We start from the raw sequence: 11,299 nt of genomic DNA on the forward strand, positions 1-11,299 counted from the left end.
TTCCATCCATGCCAAAATTTTGGTGCCCGATCATGCCACCAAGGGGAGCACCTATCCCGGAATGTCAGACGGAGTCCATTTTTGGTATGCACAAGGTCCTTTATGCACATGCTAGGCCATGCTAGAAATCAGTGCCCAAAAGGCATGTTTTTGAAATCATCTTTGGAGCCAATTTTTACTGAAAGTAATTTGGTAGCACTTTTGATAGCCTGGCAAACATGAGTACATTGATTGGATAGGCCTCCTACTTAATAGGTGCATAGTTTGAATGTTTTTCTATCCCTGTACCAAGAATTTTATGAAGCTAATGTCATTAAGACATTTTTTGCATTGCTCTAGTATCCAGAAAAAGCATATGGAGCTGCCATGTGTCCTGGAGTTGCACAAAATTAGATAAGTGGTCCATAGGCTTAACCTTGTCAGAATTGAACAAGACTTGGTATGCACGTCTACCATGGTAAGATAAAGTTACTTTCAAGTGCATTCCCCTGATTTGAGTTCTCTAGTCTGAAGAATTGGTCATGCGTGCTTTTGAAATTGTCCCTCAGACCCTTTGTCCACCATCAGTAAACAACTCTACCTTCTCAAGACCATAAGTTTTAATCTACAGCTTGGAATGGAGTGTTCTTGTAGAGTCTCTAAAATTGGGTGAAAGCATGATAAGGTGGATTGGACAATGGTTTACAACTGGTTGTGAAACACTTTTATGCAGAGTTGGAGAATTAAAACATGGTTGTTTAATCTTGTTTCACATTTATTATATCTAAAAGGCACTAGATAAATTGCTAAATACATCTTATGATGATATTAAATCCACTAATATTGGTTGTCTTCAAGTGTGGTAGCAACCAATGCAACTGGTAGAAAGTGTACCACCTTATCATGCTTTTACCCAATTATATACCGATTCCAAGCTTTCCAATAATGCAAAGACAGTGCAAAAATTGGTATTGTAGCAAATGTTATTGCATGTCAGGTGAATTATAGTGCCTTTTCAATGAAAATCATACCCTTTTCCTAGTTCTTGCTATGTCTGACATACTAAACTAGGTCTGATTAACTTGAGATTTGGCATGTGGCTAGATCCACTCATTATCTATGCCCATACAAAACCTTAAATGATTTTGATATTTGTAAGGGAACCTTTAGGCCAGGCATGTTTTAAAAATGACCCTACTGAAGTGCATGCCAAGTACACCCCCAACTTGTCGAGGCCATAACTTTTATTCCACATGTTTGATTGGGGTGTTCTTGTAGTCTAAATTATGCCTAAAAACAAGCTTTCCAATGAAATCAAAACTGTGCAAAACTAGGCATGCTAACAAAAGTTATTACAGTTTAGGCACTAGGCAAGCCAAAAAACACTATAGTTGCTTACGAATTGTAACTTTAATTATTTTCTACATTGGAAACACATTGTTTTAGAAATCTTAGGGCCTTGACCATTGTCTTCCTATTAAGAAATCCTTTTGGAGCCATTGATATACCTTATATTGGCTTTGAACTAGAAGGCAATCCCCTAATAGGCTCTTCAATGATATCCAACTCTGCCAGTCTGGCATCTAAGACTTGTTTTCCTTTGTCTTTGCAATCAGTGTTATTAGCCACGTAGGTTTTCACACTGTTGCCAATGGACTTCCACACTGTCATCTCGACTTATCCCTACTACTTGAATTGGAATCTTTTACATAAGGTTTTTCACTTTGTTCAATCACTGCTCTTCTTTTTTACCATTGCATTTGCTTGATGTGAGTAGGTTGAAATTCATGTCCTTGTACCATTTGTAGATCTGCCTTAGGAGGCACCCACTTTTATTTCATTGCCCTGCCAAAATTGCCATCTTTGAATTGTTTTCTTTTATAGACCATGACCTAGTTGCCATTTTTGGAAATCTCTTCTAGTTATTCCTTTGGGGCTTTGTCACATGTATGGGTTCTGTTTATCAGAAATATAAATTTTATGAACCTTGGCCTTGGGTACTCAAAGTATCTCTTATACCCGGGAGATGTTTGCATAAATAATTCTTATTTGGCAACCCACCTATAATTTTGTGTGTCAGCCCAGACAAATCCTTCCTCCTCTAATTTGGGTAGGAATGTTTCTATTCAGTCCTTCTAGAGCTAGAGTTACTATGTATATGCTTCTCTTTAGCTAGCAACAAATCCCATTCTGGCTCTCAGGTCCAAAATGAACTTCTTCAAACTAGCTTGTTGGTCCTTTTTCCCCTTGCCCATTCCAGCGAAGCCTTAATCAAATATAATCGTGAATTGGGAATATCTTTGGAAAGGAAAACTATATCTTTTCGAGAGGGTAACACCATTATTGTAGTGTGATCCTTCCACTTGGGAATGTAGGTATATTTAGCCATCCAGCCTCTGCTAGGAATGATCTCTTCAGTAAATTTTCCTACATTCATCACATAAAAACTACATTCCATGGCATCATTAGCAATGTAGTATGTTGTTGTTAATAAGCCGAAGCATTTAGACAAATGGCCATTGAATAAACAAAGTGCTAGGTTTGTGCTTTTTTAACTCGGGATTTCCCATCTGAGCCCAAGTCTCATAGGTTATAAGGCTTTTATTAGCTCCCAAGTCTAGAAGACTAAGGGACAAGAACAATGTGTTTTACTCTATTAAACTCAAATATAGCCTTCTAGGGAGCATGTACTCCTCCGTAATCATACTCTATGTTAAGGATGTGACTGACCTACATGGACATCTTGTTTCACTTTTACTTGGCTTTTTTAGCAAAGAGTCTTAGCCTCAAGCTATGCCAATTTTTGTCGTTCTTTCACATCTTATTTTTGTTTTTTGGCAGAATGAATCTGCTTTAACATGGATTCTATCAAAGGCCCATATAAATTTTTTAGCTTGTTTTTCCATTCACTAAGGAATCACTGAATTAGTGAATTTAGAAATGCAGAAGGGTCCCATGCCCATCAATTTGAGTTTCCTTTTGTTTTTCTTTATAGTATATATGAGCACTAAATCTCATTCCTTGAATTCTTGTTTGACTAGATCTGATGGTCAAACCATGCTTTCCTTCTAAGCTTCTTCTCATATAACCCATAAGCTACTCATAACTAAGTTTCATGTAAGTGTTTTAATTCAAATAGTCAATTATGTAGCTCATGCCCTTCCAACTTTTCAGCCATAGCAATCTGTAAGGATGGTATAATGAATTCCATTTTCACTATACACTAAATGAAATCGAGTCCTATTATCTATTTTGTAAGCTGTGTGGTATGCCCAAAGAGTGGCTAGGAGCTTTTGTTCCTAGTCACTCCTTTTTTCATTGACAATTTTTATCAAAATCATGCAAAGAGTCTTATTTGTACTTTCAGCTTTACAGGGAGAAGATCGGACAAAAGGAAATGCATCACTTCATTAATGAAATGAGTCCCTCTCTCGCTTACAATTTCCAGTGATGAGCAGTCGTCCTAGTTTATGACGTACTCATAAACAAACTTGGTTGTGCTTTTTGCTGTCATGATGGTTTGTCTGTCCATCCTTCTGTGGTTAATGGGGGATGCCTAATTACCACTATGTTCAAAGCATGGCACTTGGGTGATTCCAAATATTCCATGTGTAGGACATATGAAATTAGGGATAGCTGGAACTAAGTGTGGATTTATTACTTGTGTGCTGCCGTGGACTTGTGGCATGTGTTGCTAACTCGTAGTGTGTTTGAATGGACAACCTTGTAGGTTGGTGAGGTTGATGTGATGGCAGCGATATGGTGCGAGATATTACCGAGATGGTTCTCATTTTGATATTTTTGCCGTAGTGTGTACTTCAAGGTTTTGTATTTGGCCGCCCATTTTGATGTATTATTCGAGCGTGGACCCATTGAGCCACCCACTTTTGTTATATTGGGCATGGATTTATTTATTTACACGTGAATTAGTCCTTGGGGTTCTTTTTGTAATTATCCTGTAGTGTTTAGATAGGAACACTTTACCTAAGCTTGTGTTAAAAGCAACCCCCATTTTTGTAAAGGGCAAGCCCATGCATAAGCGTGCATCTATTTTTGGCTTATGGGCTCTTTTTGATTAATAAAGCATAAATACTCAAGAAGTGGAAGGAAGCCGACACTTCTTGAGGGGGGATAGATTGCACCCAATGATTCTCTCTTGTGTTTTTATGATCTTTTATAAAATTTCTAGATTATGGGTATTGATTGAAGTGATGAACCAATTAGTATTTGGTTGGACGGTGTGTTTCCCCATGATCCTAGTGGTTTCAGTGGTATCATAGCAAAAGGGGGGAGAGAAGGTGAAAAATATTAAGAAAAATCAAAGGGAGGAAGGCTTGCAAAAGAAAGAGAGAAGGTACGTGCAACTTTCTGGTTTCTGAGAAAGAAGAAAAAGTGCAACTTTCTGGTTTCTGTGAGAAAGAAGAAAAAATTCTAAAAATTAAAGGCTTGGTTGAGGTCTCTTCTTGAAGTTACAAGGAAAATATCCAATGGGTAAAGGCTTTACCAGCCGAAAGCTTTGGTTAAGTCATAAGACAAAACTTAATCAAACTTTAAGCAAAGCTTAAAGCTTAGCTTGGCTAAAGCAAACTTAACCTCTCTACTACAACCATCTCGGTAATCCTTGCCCGTCAAGCCAGCGCATGGCGCATCATCTCTTGCTTGGGAAAAATTCAGCTTTCAATTTAGTAATCGGATCAAACATCCGTTCCATCAGATGCGTCCGGCAGCACGATCTCTTACACAAATCCTGTACCCTGTCTGAGAGGTTTCGTGGAAGATCCAAGCATTTGAATTTGCAAACGGTGGAGAGAGCTCTGCAGAAATCAAGGGTGGAGAAAAATTACATAATTGCTTTACTCAAAAAAGTCTAAAAAGATAAGAGGAGATTCATGCGCAAAGCTTCTTCAAGCCAAAACTTCATCAAAATCAGCCTGAATTTGGCCCGGCTTTGAACTGGAAATATTTTCAAATTCTTATTCTGGTTCGGCTCAGAAAATTACAGCAATTCAAAGTTTTGGGATTTTCAAATTTGGTCATTTTACGCCTTCTCGAAGCTTAAATTCACTCTCGATTCTCAATATTTTTTCTACCGGATGACCTTCCGATGCTTCGAGACTACTTCAAGCACTTTGGTGATTACGTTGGATGGCCACACCACTCTTCTAATCACCACGGGATTCAAAATCTTCAAAATCATTACCATGAGCAAAAAATCATATAAGTATTTCTAACTTTTTCCTATCTTTATTTCTTTTTAGCATTCATGGCTAATCTATCTGCACTTCCATCTATTCAAGAGCAACTCAAAGCTTTACAAGCACAATTAGTCAATGAACAAACTCATAGACTTGCATTAGAAGATCAACTGAAATCATCTAAGAGGCATAAGCATGACACTGAAGGCGATAGTGATGAAGATTCTATTCTTCGAACTATGAAAGCAACTTTAGATGCTTAAACGGCTCGAAAAGAATCTTGCATTAGTCGCAAAGCTTTTTCTTTTCAAAATTTTGATTGGAAAGAAGGACACACGCACTCTTTTGGCTTGGATTAGCCAATTGGATGACTATTTTTAAGGAGAGAAATTTTTTGAGAAAGACAAGGTCAAATGTGCTGTGAATCACTTGATTCAAAATGCTGCTTTATGGTGGAATGCTACTAAGAATGGTCGGCATAAACCTTGTACTTTTGGGAGGATTTTCAGCACAAAATTAAGAAACATTTTCTACCTCCTTAGTACAAGGCTAAAGCCTGACAGCATTGGGATACTCTTAGGCAATTGAAAGTAGAGGATGTCCAAACCTATATTGAAAATTTTTGGAATGCTCTCATTCAAATGCAATCTATAGAAAAAGTGCATGAAAAGTATCTTAAAAGGAAGTTCATCTTAGGATTGGATCCAAAGATTAGAGCAGAGGTTATGTTTTGTCCTCACACTCTTTCCTCGGGTAAATCTCTTGCTCTAAATTGTGAAAAGAAAAATGGTGTGCCCAAGTTCCAAATTCTCCAAAGATTCAATATCTTCTAGTGGTTTTGACAGGCGTTCTTCATTCAAGCGACCTTTTAACAAGGGTCAAGATCAAAGAAACCAGCAATTCAACAACAACAATAAAGCAAAGATTGGCAACAATAACAATGGAGCAAGTGGAGAACCAAAGAAGACAGATGTTCCAGATTCATTGACTCGAGATGAAAAAGAAAGCAATGTTTGATGTTACACTTGCCATCAAAGGGGACACTATGCTAATAAGTGTCCAAATGACACCAACAACAACAATAACAACAACAACAACAATAAGAAGAAGCCAATGGCACGGCTTAAGACACTAGCAATGGAGACGATGATGATGCTTACGAGACGACGACTATGAGATAGAGTCTGATGGTAACGAGTTTAATGGTAAATCTAATCAAGAAGGTACTTCTAACCTTGATCTTCATTCTTTTTCACCACATACTTTACTTAAAATGAATGGAAAAATTCAAGATAAGGAAATCACAATCTTGCACACGACTTTATTTCTGAACGTCTTGAACATGCTCTTCATCTTGACATGATTCCTTCTCATTTTAAAGTAAAGGCTGCTTTTCAAAATCAAAAGTATAATTGCACTAAGAAATTAGAGAATCTTGCTTTTTCTATTACACAATTTTTGGATCAACGTACTGTGTCTTAGTAGTACCTTTGCATGGTATTGACATGATTTTGGGAATGCCTTTTCGACATGAGTACACACCATAAATTGATTATGCAAAGCACACAATGTCTTTTATGTATCATGGAAAGAATTTTTGTTTGCAAGGAATTTTTGAGGGTAAGGATCAACCACTTTTGAGCCATACTCAAGCAAAAAGGGCTTTGAGGAAGAGGGAGAAAACTTTTCTAATTTTGGTTAACCAACTTAGTGCTCAAGAACCACCTCCTAGGGATACATCCCATGACTCTTTCATTTCCAAATGCTCTATTTTTTTCGCAATGAGTTACCTCTTAGACTCCCTAGATCACGTCCTAAAGATCATCACATAGACATTATTCCAAGTAGTGCACCGCCTTGTAGAGCACCTTATAGAGTTAACTCTCTTAAGCAAAGAGAAATCCAGACTCAAATTGAGGAATTACTTTCTCGACGGGGACTTATGAGACCAAGTAGTTCACCATATGGAGCACCAACAAGAATACTATCAAGAATAGATTTCCAATTCCTAGAGTTGATGATCTACTTGATAAATTAAGAGGAGCCAGCGTCTTTAGCAAAATTGACCTAAAATCTGGATATCATCAAGTAAGAATGGCTGAGTAAGATATCTATAAGACTGCTTTTAGAACTCAGACTGGTCACTTTGAGTTTTTAGTAATGCCATTCGGTCTTACTAATGCTCCTGCGACTTTTAGTTGTATGATGAATAGAATCTTTCTTGAACATCAAAGCTTTGTGGTTGTGTTTTTCGATGATATCTTAGTTTTTAGTAAATCGAAAGAAGAGCACAAAAAACACTTGGAAATTGTATTTAATTTGCTCAAGGAAAATGAACTTTACATTAATCTCGAAAAGAGTAGTTTCTTCCAAAGTGAGATTGAGTATTTGGGACATATAGTTTCTACTAAGGATATACATGTTGATACCAAGAAAATAGAAACTATTGCGACATGGCTACATCCCAAGAACCTTCATGAATTATGATCTTTTCTAGGATTGTGTAGCTAATAATTATCGTAAATTTGTGTGTAATTTTGCATATAAGACGCACTATCTCATTGAACTTCTCAAGAAAACCAAACCTTATGAGTAGATCGAACTTCAAGAGAAATCTTTTCTTGCATTAAAATATGCACTTACTCATGCACCTGTGTTACAATTACCTAATTTTTCACATCCTTTCTTTGTGGTTGTAAAACTAATGCTAGTGGTAAGGGCATTGGTGCTGTATTAATGGCAAGATGGTCATCCTATTGCTTTCAAGAGTAGGAAATTTCATCCTGCTGAAAGTAAGTATAGCACCTATGACAAGGAGTTGTTTACTGTAGTCCATGCATTGAAAATTTGGAAACATTATTTGATGGGCTTAGAATTTCTTATAAAGACTGATCAACAGAGTATCAAACATTTGCTTTCTCAACCAATTATTTCAGATAGACATATTAAATAGGTAGCTTTTATTCAAAGTTTCAGCCTATTATTCAATACCAACCTGGTAAAGAAAATGTAGTTGCTGATGCTTTGAGTAGAAGACCTTCCATTCAAAATATTTCTGTGATTGAGAATACATCTTTTGACTCTATGCGTGAGACTTATGACTAAGATCCTGACTTTAGTGATATTTGGTCTAGATTGAGAGACAATCATTGGTGGACACCTTTTGCTGAATATTCCTACGTTGATGGATATCTTTTCTTCTAGAAAAGATTATGCATTACTCGACCTGTTAGACATTCTATTTTAGAGGAATTACATCAGCCACATTATGCGGGGCATCGAGGTGTTTTATCTACATTTCAGACTATCTCTAATGATTTTTATTGGCCTAAAATGAAAAATGATGTAGCTAAATTTGTGTCTGAATGTGATGTTTGTCAAAAAGTGAAAAGTTATAAGGGTAAGAAACTTGGTGTACTCATGCCACTTCCTATTCCTAACACTCATGGGAACAGATTTCTATGGACTTTATCACTGGGTGACTATGAACCATAATGATATGATTTGGACCATTGTTGATAGGTTTAGCAAACAAGCATATTAAATTCCTTGTAAAAAGACTCTTACTGCACATCAAGCTGCACATTTGTTTGTTAAACACATCTTCACATATCATGGTTTACCTCACGTGATTGTTTCTGATAGAGATTCTAAGTTTTGCAGTGATTTTTGGACTACATTGTTTGATAATCTAGGTACTAAATTGGATTTTTCCACCGTATTTCATCCTGAATCTAATGGTCAAACAGAAGTGACAAATAGCACAATATTGGATTTACTTCATGCATATGTTTCATCACAACCTAAACAATGGGATAAGTATATCCATATTTTGCAATTTGCATATAACAACACACCGCATTCATCCACTAGAAAGGCACCTTTTGCAATTGTGTATGGAAAAGCTTTACCTATTCCTATCACTCGTTTGTCACACACTATTGAAGCTGCAGATCAATTCACCATTGATTTCACTTCCATTCATGATCATGTTCGTAAAGCTATTTCTAATGCACAGGAGATACACTAAATAAGCTAATAGGCAAGCACATGGTTTTTCAAGAAGGTCAATATGTTTTACTTCGTATTGAAAAAAGACGTCTTAAAAGTGTTGAGACTAACCCTATTGTTAAGTTAGCTTCTCATTTTTATGGTCCTTTTAAAATTACTCATAAGATTAATGACCTAGCATATAGGCTCTCACTTCCTTCTCATTGGAGAATTCAAAATTCTTTTCATATTAGTCTTTTGAGGCCTTATAGGGGACCAATTCCTACACATCATGTATATGAGGAAGCACCTAGTCTTGTTGACCAAGTATAAGAACTTCAACCTGAGGCTATTATTGACCATGCGACCACTACTACTCGCACAGGTACTGTATATAATAGATATCTTTTGACCTTTAAACATCATCCTCGCGGGAAAATGCAAAATGGATGCCTGAGCGATTTTTTTGCGCCTATCCTGACATCATCCAATCTTGCTTTCAAACACGGGCCAGTTGATATGATGCAACCGAGGATAGTTGTTATCCCAGGCAGGAGGGATGTCATGGTTTGTTCGTCCATCCTTCTGTGGTTGATTGGGGATGCTTAATTACCACTATGTTCAAAGCATGACACTTGGGTGATTCTAAATATTCCATGTGTAGGACATATGAAATTAGAGATAGCTGGAACTAAGTGTGGATTTATTACTTATGTGCTGTCGTGGACTTGTGGCATGTGTTTCTAACTTGTAGTGTGTTTGAATGGACAACCTTGTAGGTTGGTGAGATTGATGTGATAGCGACGATATGGTGCGAGATATTACCGAGATGGTTCTCATTTTGATATTTTTACCAGTGTGTACTACGAGGTTTTATATTTGGCTGCCCATTTTGATGTATTCGGGCGTGGACCTATTGAGCTGCCCACTTTTGTTATATTGGGCATGGATTTATTTATTTACACGTGAATTAACCCTTGAAGTTCCTTTTGTAATTATCCTGTAGTGTTTAGATAGGAACACTTTACCTAAGCTTGTGTTAAAAGCAACCTCCATTTTTGTAAAGGGCAAGCCCATGCATAAGCGTGCATCTATTTTTGGCTTATGGGCTATTTTTGATTAATGAAGCATAAATACTCAAGAAGTGGAAGGAAGTCGACACGTCTTGAGGGGGGATAGATTGCACCCAATGCCCTTCTCATGTATTGTATCAAATCATTGGCATTCATCACATCTTTTGACAGATTCAGCTACATCACCAAGTAAGGTCAGCCACCATTATCTTACTTGAGGAACTTTTTCAGCTATTGTTTCAGCTTTAAAATGGCCTCCTACTAAGATGCAATGGGATTCCTCTAATATAGTCATGTACTCTGACTTAGGTACACAACAACAGAGTATGTCGTCCTTATCCAATCCATTTATCCAAAGATGAGTTGGAAGGGTGCTACTAACTGTATGAGCTTCCTGACTCTTTCTTTTGGCATGTCCCTCTCCCATAGACATCAAAACCTGAAGATTAAATCAACACCACCATCATTGACTGCCCATCTCTCTAAGATCCAGTCCCCCCACTGGCCTTGTATTCTTGTACTATGACAGACCCATTTCCCAATTTTGCCCCATGCCCCTCTAATGGCTGGGTAGCCCAAAAGGCATGCTTCCCATCTTCAAGAGTAGTCTTGCACCTAGGACAACATCCACTAGTAAAGTTTCTTTAAAGCAACTTGATCCCAATGGGTAGGGCCCACATGCATATCCTCCAAAAAAACTTTAGATTTTATAGAGATACATGTCTCCCATATTACTTTCCATCTCCTTCTCTAGCTATTTGTTGGGCTCCAGTTTACCCTCCAGATTTTATTGCAGTAGTCTACATTTACCTCACTTTTCCTTAACTCTTTATACAAGTCCTTGGTTGCCCCTTTATCCAATTTTACACGTTTATACCAGGCCTAATCCTTAATCCAATAGGATTCATCAAAAGCTATAGATGTCTAGCCCTTTCGTACCTCATCCAATACCTGCCTAACTAATTGCCCTTCCCTAGGAGAGTTCGAACTCCTCTTCTAACTATTCAAGCTCCTTCGACCCCACTGCTGACCAATCCCAACAATTTACCAGCAAACTTATTA

This window comes from Cibotium barometz, chromosome 30, assembly GCF_041138505.1.
Source record: "Cibotium barometz isolate CiBa-2024 chromosome 30, ASM4113850v1, whole genome shotgun sequence".
NCBI lineage: Eukaryota > Viridiplantae > Streptophyta > Polypodiopsida > Cyatheales > Cibotiaceae > Cibotium > Cibotium barometz.